General features: G+C 40.7%; 1 pseudogene; it reads right to left on the minus strand.

The window, feature by feature from the left end:
- Positions 1 to 5980: 5980 nt before the first annotated feature.
- Positions 5981 to 14030, minus strand: LOC119018019 (annotated as a pseudogene).
- Positions 14031 to 15099: the final 1069 nt, after the last annotated feature.

Raw genomic sequence — 15099 nt, forward strand, 5'->3', positions numbered from 1 at the left:
ATTGTAAATACATTGTGGCATGTGCCAGGATTTTTAACTTTTGCTAAAAACTTGTGTGAATTGTGCAACTCAACAATGTCGGCAGAACTGTGGCAATGCCTCTGTCAGCCCATCCTAAACCCAAAGGTTCTTTTGAGCTTTCAGTGATGGACTTTGTTGAACTCACTCCATGTAGGGGGTATACATATTGTCTTGTTTTTGTGGACATGTTTTCAACATGGATTGAATGTTTTCCATGTAAACATGCAACAGCGATCCCAGTAGCAAAATTATTGTTGAGGGAAATAATTCCCCATTGGGACCTCCCCTCAAAATTAGTAATAATGGATCACACTTTGAAAATAACCTTATTTAAAACATCTATGAAAGCCTGCAAATAAACCTAAAAACACATTCTGCTTACCATCCAGCTGATGGAGGCGCAGTGGAGCAAGATAACCAGACCTTAAAAACAAAACTGAATAAATTGGTGGCAGAAACAGATTTATCATGGGTTGAGGGGTTACCACTTGCATTGACTCTGAATTAACCCTCACTGGATTGGATGATGATATGGTAAGCTATTGTTGTGCACTTAACCATACCTTGAAGCTTATCTTCCCTAAGGTGAAAGCAGCCCTTCCGGAGCCTACTCGACAACATCCAGCCTGGAGATTGGGTAGTGGTAAAGGACCTGAGAAGGAAGCACTGGCGTCAACCATCGTGGACAGGACCACATCAGGTGCTGCTGACAACATCCACTGCCGTCCGGATAGCTGAGAGAGATACTTGGATCCATGCATCCCAGTGTAAGTCTTTTCCAAACTATGCTGTCAATGGAAGGACAGTGGCCTAACCTTTGCAGTGCTGAGAGCGGAAATTTGGACTCCAAACATCCTCATATAGTCATACCTTTCACACCACCAACTGATTCACTTGCAATCATCAATTATACTGATGTCATTTATACTGATACTTAGACACCCTCTCTCTTACAGAGGGTAAAAATGTACTGTCTACGAGAGCAAAAGAAGACAAGGAAGAACCAATGCAGGAACCTAAAATGACATGGACTAAAACTTGCAACAGAACAGGTGATCAGGAGAAAAAGAGAAATGTTTGAAAAGAATGATTAGAAACCCTGGGGTTTTGATGCTGGAGAACTAAATAATAACTAGGGAAAGCAAGTTCTGAAGAACTTGCGGTTGTGAATGCTCCCTGTTGACCAGCTGAAGCCAAATGCAGATTGCTAGCTGTGAAAACTTTGAATAATGTCCACAATATCTAAAAACTGTGAAATAATGTAGAATTAGTTGAAAAACTAAGGCCAAACTGAATTGGTAGATTCAATTAGCTTTAAAGTCTTGTCTGAAGAGAATGAAGCTTTGTAATAGTTGGGTGAGAATGAAGCCTTAAAATATATAGAGTTTAAAGAGATGTTACCGTTAGAATGAGTCAAAGACTCTGAATCAGACTGAGAAATTCAATAAATCTCAATGTGTCGATGATTGGGAATATTTAAATAAATTCAAACAGAGTTCCTGGGTTAAAATACTTGGTTGAAAAACTAAGGCCAAACTAAATTGGTTGCTTTAATTCATCTGAAGAGAATGAAACTTTCTAATAGTTTGGTGAGAATGAAGCATTAAAAATAGAACATATGGTTTGGGACAAACTGCAATGCTAGCTTAAATTTGTGTTGAAAAGCAGCCGATGGAGTATGAAGAGTTACAGAATAGAATGAATCAAATACTCTGAATCTGAGTTCCTGGCTTGAATGAAAGAAAAAACATAATCATTAAATATAGTTTAAATGTGAAATATACTCAGTGTGTGTGCATGTGTGAGTGTGTGCTTAAGCATGGCTTTATGTGTGTGTGTGTGTGTGTGTGTGTGTGTGTGTGTGTGTGTGTGTGTGTGTATCAAACTGACTCATTGATAAATCTGTCTCTCTGTGTTGGCCCAGTTGATCTCGGTTGATGGTAACCGGGCTGGTCCTGGTAACGGACTGAGCTGAGGCACACCTCACATTATCATACTTCTCTCTGCAAAACAGTAACTGGTCTCATTAAAATAATGATTTGGTCAAAACTATGACAGTCTTTTGAGCATTCTGTGAAGTTTTTGTGTGCCTGCGGTCAGAAATGTGTCTTGTTGAGCAATTTAGAAAAGTGAATGTGTTTGTGTGCCTCTAGATATTTTTCCTCTAAGATTAATGGGACTCAATACGTCAGTTGGTCGGTGTTCCTGTCAGTATAATGCCCACCAAGCCAAAAGATTCACTGTAAGCACGAGCACAAGTGTACCTACAAGCTGATGTTTTTATTTTCTGCCGGAGTATAAATTGTGGAAATGAGGGCGAGTTGAAGGCGAGATTTTATGATTATTTTGCAGCTCCTCTCCACTCTGTCAGTTGGCTCCTCCACTCTGGCTGTGAACATTCCACCCCATGCACACCAATGCAAAAATCTCAAAGTGGCTGAAAAGTTACCAATGTTTGAAGTGTGACTGTGTGAAAAGTATGTATGATGAGAAACAGTTGAATTCAGGAGAGAAAGTCCTAATCTTTGTGAATGTTTAACAGTTTGAATGGAGTTTCTAACGGGAAGTATGAATGACTAGATGAGTTTTGAATGTGCTTGAAAAAGTGTGAAAATTGAGGATTTTTTAAGATTCCGTCATCTGCTTGAAATTATGAATGATATCAGTTAGAAAAATAGAAGCGGTAAATTCCCAATTGAGATGAATATTCTGTGTTTGAATGGAGTGAATCCGTTGAAAAATGCTGAAGAAGTTAAGGGCCAAATTTTCTGACCCAGAAGATATAATAAGAAATTCCATGAAAACGGAATATAATTGGCTGTAAATGCCTCCAGCCTTTACAACCAATTATAATCAGAAAAAGAGTTGGTACTCTTTTATCAGGTGGATGAAAGCTAGAATATACAGTGCCAACATGACTGTTTTAGCCATTTAAAGTCCTCCAGCAAATTGGCATTCTCTTTTCCAACTTGAGGTAAAACACTGTCCTTGTTTAGATCTAGTTGTTAGTTTAGACTTAGACTTAGACAACTTTATTAAGTCTTTTGGGCAGTTCCCTCAAGGAAATTGAAGCTCTATGTCACGCACAGCAACACTGACATAAATAAATACACACACACAAAATATACATCTAAATATACATATAAAACAAATATACACAAATAAACAAATATATAAATATATATATAAGGAACACAAGCCCTCTTGTCTCTGCATCTTAAAGAGGTCCTGTTTTGGCCGTGATTACCTTTAACCCAAATTGACTCTTCTTTCCAGCATATGGGCCTGAAAGCCTCTCACCTCTTGACCTCGCAGACCCTTCTCCTCTCCACTGAATGGGAGGATGTTGTTTTTCTTGGTATAAACACATCACCAGAGACTTTAATAACAACATCTGGTCTTTTTACTGTGTCTGGCACATTCCAATCCAAAGCAGTCTCAACACTCACCCAAGTTCCAATGAGTTCTGAATAATTAATAGACTACAATCTCATTAATTTGAATATAGTAACGAACAGCAGTACAAATCCATAAAACTGATGTTTTCCACGTTTCTCTAAGTTATCGTTAAGCCAAGATAAAGTTTTCTTGCTTAATGAGTTGGTTTGGGGTAAAACCCTATCCCTTCCCTCTCGGTGAGCCTTGGTGAGTGGGACTGAATTGCAGAACATTCTTCTTTGTGTTTAATACTTTGTTATTTACCAGTAAAACATCTCTGACATGTGTTGTTAAGATAGGACTAGAATGAATATGTATAAGTTCTTGGTCCTACTTTGTATTGTATATTCAAGTGTTTTATGCCTTAATCATGTTTTAATTCTTTTTGAATGATAAGTGATCATAATCATGTTGCATCTTTTCACATAGACAAAATTCCACTTTGACACCATGGTGAAGTTTTGGGAAAGGTAAACACAATCTCGAAACATCAAAATGAGAATTTAGTTCAAATAAAGTTTCAGGAGTTTATACTCATAATGTCACAGAATGAGTGACACTGCCAAGAACATCCTACATTCGTGGCCAAATAATTAATTTTTTTTTTTTTTAAATGGTACATGTCCATAGATGATATTTTGGTATGATAACCTATCCTAAGTGGTAGCTTTGTGACAATTAAACACCCCCTACAATAAATAAACTCATTTTTATAAGGGCATGTTTGGTAGCATTTTAAAGGGTAGATTCATAGCTTTCATGTAAACCAGGTTTTGGGCCTGTCTGAAAAACACAAAGGTCACATTGACTAAATGTGTGGCCAATATTTTAGCTAATAACTTTGCATCTACATTCAAAAGACCGATGGGTCTGTAAGACCCTGGGTCGAGCAGGTCCTTATCTTGCTTAAGCAGAAGGGAGATGCAAGCCTGGTAGAAAGTTGAAATGTTCAATTCACTGAAAAAAAAATCATCAGTTAAAGTATAAAGATAGTAGATGGTAGAAAGTTGAAATGTTCAATTCATGGAAAAAAATCATCAGTTAAAGTACGAAGATAGTATATGCTAAAAAGTATACAGTACAAATGAGAATAGGCTTCTCCAGAATTTGTTCTAATTTCATTTATCATCTTTGAGGCTGTTGATTGCCTAATTTGTAAAGCCAAGTGCTTCCCTGCTCAAGGTGGCAAAACCCAGTAACATTTTTTGAAATGGTACATGTCCATTGATGATATTTTGGCATGATAACCCATCCTAAGTGGTAGCTTTGTGACAGTTATCAGTACATGAAGTTAAACACGCCCTACAATAAATATGCCTCCAGGCATGGGTGCATATCCTACTTTATGCTCATTTTTCAGAGCTTCACTCATCTTTTATGAGGGCATGTTTGGTAGCATTTTACAGGGTAGATTCATAGCATTCATGAAAACCAGGTTTTGGGCCTGTCTAAAAAATACAGAGGTCAAATGGGCTCTTCAAACTGTCAACAACAACTATTTTTCCACAATTTTTACCTAAACTGTGTTATTTTTTATAGCATTGTGACATGTGGGAACAACACTGACACAAATAACAAACACTGAAATACTCACAGGACTGTAATAATTCAGGAAATGTGTAATCCTCCCATATTATCCTACTATGAGGGTTGATTGTGGGCCTTAAAGTAGAACATGGGCCCAGGTCTTTATTTAGCAGGCAGATCAGATCAGTAGATTTTTAGCCCAGTATTTGATATTTAAAGACCACTCATCAGTTAAGATAGGAGGGTGTCCAGTTGGGTTGGTTTTTAGCCTTTTAAGTGTTCTTTTTTTTCTTTTGTTGAGGTAATCCTTGGCTAAAGGGTTAAAGTTCCCTGGTGGAGGAAGGCAGTTCAGGGCCTTGACTGCTGCTAGTTTGCCTCTCAAGTTGCCTCGAGCCTGGCATGCTCCATTAATCTCCGATAAACAGGTATGGTTCATGATAGAAAGGATCTGATGAGTTTGTTCTTGTAAGGTTGGGCAGTTAACAATTGTGCTTGGCATCAGGCATCAGTATTATCAAGTTTGCTGTTTATAGAGGTGGTGATTGGATTTGTTTTCCTCACCTGTCAGGTGTAGGAAGTTGGAGCTTAAAGTTGAGAGGCAAAGACTGTCATTACGATGAGTCAGCCGGAACTTCAGAATGCCACAGTCTGTTCTCTTGTCAGTACCCTGTCTTTTTCCTGATTCCTAAGTATTTCTTTGGTTCCTGTGTTCATGAGTGTGAAGTTGACATTTACATTTAAAATTAGGGCATTTAGCAGATGATTTTGTCCAAAGGGACTTACAATGAGTACATTTGTCAGAAGAGAGAAACCACGACATCATCTTCAATGGAGTAAAACAAAATAAAGAAACAATTTCAATCCCTCATTTGATGATCGTAGCTACTATTTGTCAAAGATTCTTTAAGTGCATGAGTGCACAACTACTGTGATAAGAACATACAAGTGCATATATTCTTTTTAATTTTGGTAAGGGGGTTGGGAGGGAGTCATGCTATGTGGGCTTGAGGTGAAGTCTGAACAAATGAGTCTTGAGTCTTTTGTGGAAGATGGAGTGTGATTCCGCTGTCCTGACGTTGGTTGGGAGTTCGTTCGACCACTGAGGTGCCAAAACAGAGAAGAGTTGCGACGCTGAGTGGGCTTGTTTGCTCTCAGCGATGGGGTAACAACTGGCCAGCTGATGTAGAAGAGCAAAGTACTCTCGCTGGGATGTGTGGTCTGACCAGTGTATGGAGGTAGATGGGTGCAGTTCCGTTGATGGCCTTGAAGGCCAGCACCATTGTCTGGAATTGGATGCTGCAACAAGAAGCCAGTGGAGGTCACAAAGGAGGGGGGGGTCACATGTGAGAATTTGGGAAGATTGTGAATGAGGCGCACTGCAGCGTTCTGGATACGCCGCAGCGGTTTTGTCGCAGATGCTGGGAGTCCAGCCAAGAGGGAGTTGCAGTAGTCCAGGCGGGAGATGACCAGAGCTTGGACCAGGAGTTGTGTTTCATCTTTTGTGATGAAAGACCAGAACCTGTGGATGTTGTAGAGGGCAAATCTGCAGGATTGGGCCACAGTAGTGATGTTGTAGTGCCGAGGCTCCTCATTGTTAATGAAGGCCATACCATGAAATCCTCGACAGTGACTGACAGGTTTATGCGTGGGCAGTCTTTCCCCAGGATGAAGAGGAGTTCAGTTTTATAAGGTTGAGTTTGAGGTGAGATGTGCATCACAACTTGGGTGTTGGAGGAGGATGAGGGGAAAAAGAGGAACAGTTGGGTGTTGTTTGCATAACAGTGGTAGTAGTGTTGTTTTTGGCGGCTTGTTTTAATTTTAGTTTTAGTCTAGTCTTTGAATCAAGCTGTCATTTTAGTTTTTATTAGTTTTAGTCAAGTCCATACTCTTTTAGGCTACTCAGGTTTTAGTCGACGAAAAATCTGAGCATTTTAGTCTTATTTTAGTCAGAGTTATCCATGAGTGTTTTCGTCTAGTTTTAGTCGACAAAAACTGATAACATTTTAGTCTAGTTTTAGCCAATGAAAGTTGTATTTTTGTCACTTTTTAGTAATTCAATTCTATTTAATCAAGTCAATATACTACAATATACTTTTTTTTTAGTCAAAACCATGTGACAATGTAAAAAAGGTTCTTATCATTACATTAATGTTACCTTATACACTCAAAAATGCCATACATTCATTCCAGACATGGAAGATGCTCAGATTTGAATGCATAACATATTTATTTTACCAATGAAATACACATAGTACACACATACACATTCAAATAAAACCCATATTTGTCAAACTGTGAGGAGTGTGTGTTTCTGTGTGTGTGTGTGTGTTTGTGACTGTGTGTGATTGTGACTGTGTGTGTGTGTAGTACAGTACACACATGTTTCTTGCATGTCTGTTCAGGCCAGCCCTTATACTACTTAGGCTTGTTTACTTTGAGAAAAGCGCTTCTTTCCAAAATGGCTCTAGCCCTGTTCCTACGGCCACAAGAGAGGTAACCAGCTACACTAAAGACCCTCTCTGTAAATGCCTGAGAGGCTGGCATCACCAGGAGGTCCAAGGCCAGAGGTTTCAGTGTTGGAAACGAAGTAGAACAACACTGAGTTAACTAAAACTCAATGCCAGATTCCTCAACCTCAGCACTAGTAGCTACAGTATGGGTAAACTTGGACAGCCCCTCTTTATATTTCAGAATCTCCTGCCTAATGTTTGTTGTCTTGGCTGTCTTCGGCCTCGATGGACGACTGGAACTGAAGAACTTAAATCTGTGCCGTTTTGCAGGGGTTGCCCCTGGCGGCTCTGTACCCTCATTGGCAACTTGCTCTTCATCAGTCAACTCCTCTTCTTGTACTTGCAGTCTTTGTGGCACAAGATGAGCAATGTAGTCCTCTGCCTTTCTGACAAGATTCTATACTTCTTTGTTATCATTTTCCAGAAGGGTTTCAGCTACACAAGGGTCCACAAAGCATGCTGCAGCAGGGAGTGGTGAGATGTTATGTCAAGAAACACACTAAAGCACCTATCCATGCTAGAAAGCATCTTCTGAGCCAGAGTGGCAGCATCTTTGTAGGTTCTTCCATGATCAAACAAGAACTCTGACAAGTGGTTTTTGAGATCCAGGAGTGCTGGTACAACAAGGGAAAGTGACTTGGTGTGCTCCGCAAATGGCAGAAGAAGGTCTCTCAACACCCCAATTTTCTGCCATTCACTGGGCTGCAGGCTGTCCCAGCCCATGGACTCAGCCACAGCGGTGAGGTGTTCCTTGACTTCAAGGCAGCGCGAAATCATAGCAAAGCAACTTGACCACCTGGTGGGACAGTCTTTTATCAGAATGAGTGCACACATCATTTTAGCCCTTATATTATTGAACTGAATACAATAGTTCTGGTAGTTAACTTCCAATTAACTTATTTAGTTTTTATGTAAGTGTAATTAAATTATGAAAAGCATCACAAATGCTGAATTAATTAATAGCATTATTTTTAATCTTTCAACTTTTTCATATAGCATTACTTTTTACTCATTAAAACTGACTAGTTACATAAATATTAAATGAATTAATAGTTTCATACACAGACTGACCTGTAATCCTCCCCTTCTTGATGCTCATCATCATCACTGGCATTGTCAGGCTCTGCCTCTGAGTCCTCTTCAGAAGTTGTGGCAACTTCTGCATGTGTGTGGAACGAAGCCACCATGTTGCTGCCATTGTCAGTGATTGTTGTGAGGACCTTCTATCTGGGTATCCCCCACTCTTCCACTGACTCTTCTACAAGTGTACTAATTGACTCTGCAGTGTGAGGATGAGCCATCTCCTTCAGGTTCAGGAGTTTGCGTTCAGCCTTGTTGTCCTCAGGGTTGAAGTAACAGGCACTGACTCCCAGAAAAGATGCAGTAAGCCCCCTTTTAGTCCAAATATCCAACCCTATAGTTATTCTGCGTGCTGTGGCCAGGTTTTGTTTGATTTTCTTTCTCTTCTTTGTACATTTTTTCAATCAAGTATAAAATTTTATGTCTTTTTGGCACTTTTAATTTTTTGTCCATTTTTGCCATCATAGTGACAAACTCCTCATCTTCAACAATTCGTGCTGGGAGTCCTGTGCGGCCTATCCACTGTGCTATCCCTTCTTCTTTGGTATGTTGCTCTGGAGAGTTGTCACTGTACCTCCTTGTGGCAAAGAAATCTTGAGCACTGGTTGGTTTGTCCGTCTTCTTGGGCAGGACTTGCTTCACTGATGTCCTATCTGGAATCTAGCACAAGAATAGATACAATGTCAGGACAGATGCAGCCCCTGGAAAATCTGTTGAAAATAAATTGGCATAAATCATTGCTATTGGACCTATATCCCTCTCAATGAATATATCTATTGGTTGTAATTTGGCTATGTTTATTTTCAGGAAAAAGGTCTATCCAGATACGTGTGTACGGAAGTATGTTCACCATTTTTAAAATACAAGGGTACGAGTGCAAAGAGCCGCAAACACCATCCCTAAAACCCGTAGCTTTGTCGTTGTAATTAAAGCTTGGAAGCATGCCTAAAGCTAGCCAACGCCTAACGTTAACATGTAAAGTAGACATACATTATACATCCCGAAGAAAATCAAAGATTCTTGCGAAATATTAATCACCTCATGAGTTGGCATATGCTTTCTTAAATAGTTTAGAGAGTAATGTGTTTGTGTCTTCCCCCACCTGAATTTCATTGTGGAATGCCTTCAGATGTCTTTTTAAATTTGTAGTGTTTTTTCCAGTGATTTTGTGACCTCATTTCTGTCCGTCTTTGTCTACCACACATTCCGTCTTATTCTCCACATCACTGTACTGAAAGTGTCTCCAAATGTCATCTCTTCTCTTTCGTCCAAAAAGGATGCCCAGCTGGCTAGCCATAGTCCTTATCTCTGGTTAGTTGTTTTAAATAATGCCGCAAAGGGGATCAGGCGAACTGAAATAATGTCTCATTTCCTTTTCGTCAACAAAAATGAAGAGACATTTTAGCATAATTTTTAGCCACATTTAGTCTCGTTTTTATTCGTCATCTATATTGAATTATATGTTTAATTATAGTTATCGTCACAAGACCAGCATTTATGTCTCGTCTCGTCTCGTTTTTGTCACATGATAAAGATTCGTTGACAACAATTTTTAGTCATCATTTTCGTTGACGAAAGCAACACTAAGTGGTAGGAGAATCCATGTGATATGATTGCAGAGCCTAGTGATCTAGTGTATACTGAAAACAGAAGCGGTCCTAATACTGAGTCTTGAGGGACACCAGTTTCCAGAAAGCAGTGTTTGGACAAGGAGCCATTCCATGTGACCTGAAAGGTGTGATGATGTGAACCAGTTTAAAGCAGAGTCAGCAATGCCAAGTTCAGCCAAGTATGGAGTGGAGAGGAGGGTTTTGTGGTTGACTGTGTCAAACGCAGAGGATAAGTCATGGAGAATCAGGACTGACGACTTGGATGAGGCTCTGATGGCACCGAAGGACTCTGTCTCAGTGGAGTGACCAGTCCTGTAGCCTGACTGATTAGAGTCAAGGAGGTCATTTTCTGAAAGATAGGAGGACAGATGGATATAGACTGCATGTTCCAGGGTTTTCAAGAGGAATGTAAGAAGAGATACAAGTCTGTAGTTTCAGATGTCAGCTGAGTCTAGGGGGGTTTTCTTTAGGAGTGGCTTTACTGTGGCTGTCTTGAGGAGCTGGAGGCCTGAAGTGAGGGAGGAGTTGATCAGAGTGGTGAGGAATGGCAGGATGTTGTGAGAGATATTTTGGAGAGGGGAGGAGGGTCCAGAGAATGGGTGCTGGCACGGTTAGACGTCACTAGTGTGAGAACATCATCTACTTTGACATATTTGTTTTTGTAACTCTAAAAAGACATTAGACCAGCGTCAAGTGTGTGTGTGTGACAAAACTATAAAATAACTGGACTTCCAGTTAGTGCACTCCAACATTGTTACTGTAAAAATCTACTCTTTCATCAACCCCATTAGGCTACAGAAGGACAGTGCATGCCACTAACTTAATATAAACTGGCATGATGTCAAAATTGGGGAAAAACATTAAAAAGGCCATTGAGGGAGAGACCTCGACCTCAACCACAACAGCTAGCTAGCTTACTGGAGGACCACAGAGCTAGCATATCCGCCAACTTTAAAACTCTGTAGCGGCTTTAGAAGTGATACTGGACTGTACACAGGCTGTGGTGATGGAGCACGGCCAACAGATTGACTAGCTGGAGGCTAGTGCTGAACAACAGGACCAATGGATTCAGGCACCGGAGGACAAGTGTGCAACACTAGCCAATAGGAAAGCTAGGCTAAAGGTGAAGATGGTGGACTTTGAAAGCCGCAGCCACAGAAATAACATTAGGATAATCGGACTCCCGGAGTCTATTGAAGGAAGGACAACATTTTTTGTGGACATTCTCGTTGAATTACTTGGCCAACAGACTCTCTCGTCACCCCCTGAACTAGACCGAGCATGCTGCGTGCTCACTGCCAAGCCATAACCGTGGCCGGTAATAATTCATTCCATTGGTTCCAGACAAAGGAGGTGATTGTACAGGAATCCCCCGATAGACGAGGCAGCCTCCAATACCAAGGAACACTGGTGCATAGCTACAAAAACTACAGTCCAAAGGTCCTCGAGCAACTAAGCAAGTACCATGACACCATGTCAACACTGTACAATCTGAGCCACAGACTGTCTCTCCTATTCCCAACCAGACTACAGATTATGCTGGCAAACGGAGCCAAAAAGAGGTCGGAGCGGCCAATTATGAACAGAGACCGGACAGGGCTACCTCATAGCTAATTGGTGGCCCAGTGGATGACTTTTCATAACCTTTGAGGGACAAAAACAATGAAGACAGTCCTGCTGGACCACAGACACAGTAAACTGAGTCAGACACTTTTAGGCCCCCCGCACAGTGCCCAGACTCAAACCAACAGCCAACCGTCTTTATCCGACTACTCCGTTGCCTCTTGTCTGACCCGTTTGGCAGAAAAGTTGTATTGAAACGTACCACCTCGACGGCTGCCAATTGCGTGTATGTTCTGCGCTTGTGTGAGATCAGGTGGCGCTAGTCTTGTGCCAGTAATGTAAAACATGAAAACAGTAAAAGATGGAACGGAGCGCATAGAAAAACAAAGCGCACACCATAGAGCTCAGAGGTGCACACAGAATTCCACCCCTCCCACACACCGCGCTGATTATCTAGCACACCGCCAATCAGAATGGTCATACAGGTAGCACACATCCAATCAGAGTATCCAATGGCTCAGACGGCTGACAGCCAACCTTCTCAGACTTTGTAAGTTGAATCGGAGCAGTCGCTGTCCACACGGTCCCAAAAGCTTCCAACGCAGATGAACACACGGAACAGATTTGTTCCAGAACTTGTCTCCCCAAACACTTCAGATGGCCAACGGTTGGCCAGGTGTGTTTCAGGCTTTAAGTTGTTCAGCCGATCTCCTTTTTTCCTGGAATTGCCGAAGGCGATATTTTCTGTTCCAGTGTTGTTTTCTCGTTGGCTGTGTGCTTATATATACAATTTAGATAATAGTGAAAACAGCCAAGGTGTCCCATGACGGACTGTTTCATACACTGTTCAGATGACAATTCGAAGCTTGTGGCACTTACAAATACAGAGTCATGAACACGTTACTGAGAGAGAAAGAGAGGAAGAGGAAGAGGAAGTTGAAGATGAAGTTGCCTTAACCCTGGACGTCACTAGGTTTTAAGGACAGGGGAGGCTTAGCCCCAAGAGATGCACAGGATGTGAGCAAACACAGCACGCAAGCACATCATTTCTGTCTGTTTTTTTTTTTTTTAATACAGTACAAGAACAAACACAGGATTGCACAGTAACAGTATTATTTTATTTTTTTATTTTACAGCATTGTAGTGTTGTGAGCCTCACAACACAATAATTGTTTGCTCCCAAATACTTTGAAGTTGCACAGATTACATTTTGGACACATGTGACTAAAATGGTTGTAATTTCAAGCCCTAAAAAATATTAATTAATTACTTGAATTAAAGTAATATTAAGATACTCTTGAAAAGATTTGGGTCAGGCCAATTTGGCTTTTATATTAATATCTTGGCTTTCTCCACTTTATAATCATTATTCTCATCAATATACAGTAAGCTCAAGTTAAATAAGTCTTATATGATGCACCTAGACTGAAATGTTTCGTATTTCATATTCATATTGAGTTCCATAAAATTCCAAGACTGTTGGCATCACAAATGACTCTAGCCTATGAAATCCTTCAGACTCACCTTTCCAGTAGAGGTCTCTCCCCTCTCACTCCCTGTGCTCCTCTGCCCTGACTCCTACAGGTCAATAGGGGTGGTGGAGTGATTATTATTAGTGTTTTATTTAGGGCTGTCAGGCAATTAAAAAAATAATCTAATAAATTACAGGATTTGTAATTAATTAATCTAATTAATTTTAATCTCATATCTGCTAAAGGTACCAAAATAAAAAAATTGAATACTAGGACATTACAAAATTGTATTGCTTGACTAATCAATTGAATACACTAAGAAGAGAAGATGTGAAATCCACATTTTTTTGGTGAAGTGTGTTTCATAATGAAATTTAATAGAAAATGGTCAAGCACATGCCAGCAAACCAAATAGGCCAGGTGCATTATTCAAAAATGCAATACAAATACACTTAAATAAATAAAATCAAGAAATAGAATAAGGCTGAGTGTCAGATAGGCACTTAAGCAGACTCTTAATTCAAAATGAGTCCTAAAGCTGACTCAATACAGCAATTCAAAATGAATACTAAAGCTGACTAAATACGGCAATTCAAAATTAATTGTAGAAGTGACATACAATTTGTCTTCAAAATAAGAGCTTTACATTGCACCCCATTGGCGTTTCGAATTAGGTTCTTAGCGGGGGCTTTTAATATGAAAGTTGCGACCTTCCTTAGCTTGCCGGCATAACAACAAGCTAACGCAACCAAACAGAGACCAAGGAGACGCTGCACCACCTGGATCTCAGCGACTGTCCAGTTGTTCATCTTGATGTCCGCAGATGAAGTGATGGACTGACTGCTGTGATCAGCTCTTGGTTTTAAAACTCCCCAGCTGTGGGTCGCACAGCAGTGCAGGTCATTGACACCACCACCATGCAGAGGCCGGCACATTTCTGCCTCGTTTTTAGATAGCAGGTGAGGCGGAAATAAGTGTACCCTCCGAGGCGGAAATTGGCGGACCAAAACAGACCCGCAATTTGATGGCCGCTGTCTAAAACCATGGACCAAGCCGCCAAAAGGACGGGCAAATTGGCGGCTTGGTGCTCTGTCTAAAAACGGCTCATGTCTGTTGTCACCCTGTTTTGACTAGCGACACAGGTGAGAAGTGACGAACACGTCCGGACAAGTTTCTTGGGGCTAGTGCTGCAGTGACATGCCAATGCCAAGTAGCCTATGGGTCATTCAATGGGCCAAATTCAAAATGCTCGCACACTGAATTGCTACTCAGAATCTCAGAATTAATTGCGTTAATTTTATAATGCATTAATTTGCAGTGTAATTAATTAATCTAATTAACGCGTTAAACTGACAGCCCTAGTATTATTATTATTATTATTATTAGCATCCACTGATGATAATGATATGTGAATGAGCTCAGCTCCTGTTTCACAGTGTGCGTCCATGCGTAAAGTGAGAAACACAGCTGATGATCCATAAGGAAGTCACCCCAAAGAGAGGATATGTGTGAGGGTTGGTATCTAAATTCGAAGCACCGCCCTGTTGGGTAGGGTAGGGTCAGAGCTATCTCCCCGCCTTTATAAGGACAGGTGAGGGCAATTAGTGCCTCTTCGTTTGAGGTCTGGTTGTGTGGCAGGATTGCTGTGTCCATGCAGGTAAGCATGATTAAAGGAGAAAGAGGTGTTGTATTGCCTGATGGGAAATCTAATGAGGTCTCTTATATATTCAGTTGTGGTGTGACATTCCGGTGTGATCGAGATTGAGCATGCTCTGTAGCCCTGTGCTGAAGAGGTAGGTCTGGGCGAACTTTGGGGTTTCAGTAAATGGTAGACATATAACTAATATAATAATAATAATCTCTTCAGACAAAGATTCA

Source organism: Acanthopagrus latus, chromosome 4, assembly GCF_904848185.1.
Source record: "Acanthopagrus latus isolate v.2019 chromosome 4, fAcaLat1.1, whole genome shotgun sequence".
In the NCBI taxonomy this organism is placed as follows: Eukaryota; Metazoa; Chordata; class Actinopteri; order Spariformes; family Sparidae; genus Acanthopagrus; species Acanthopagrus latus.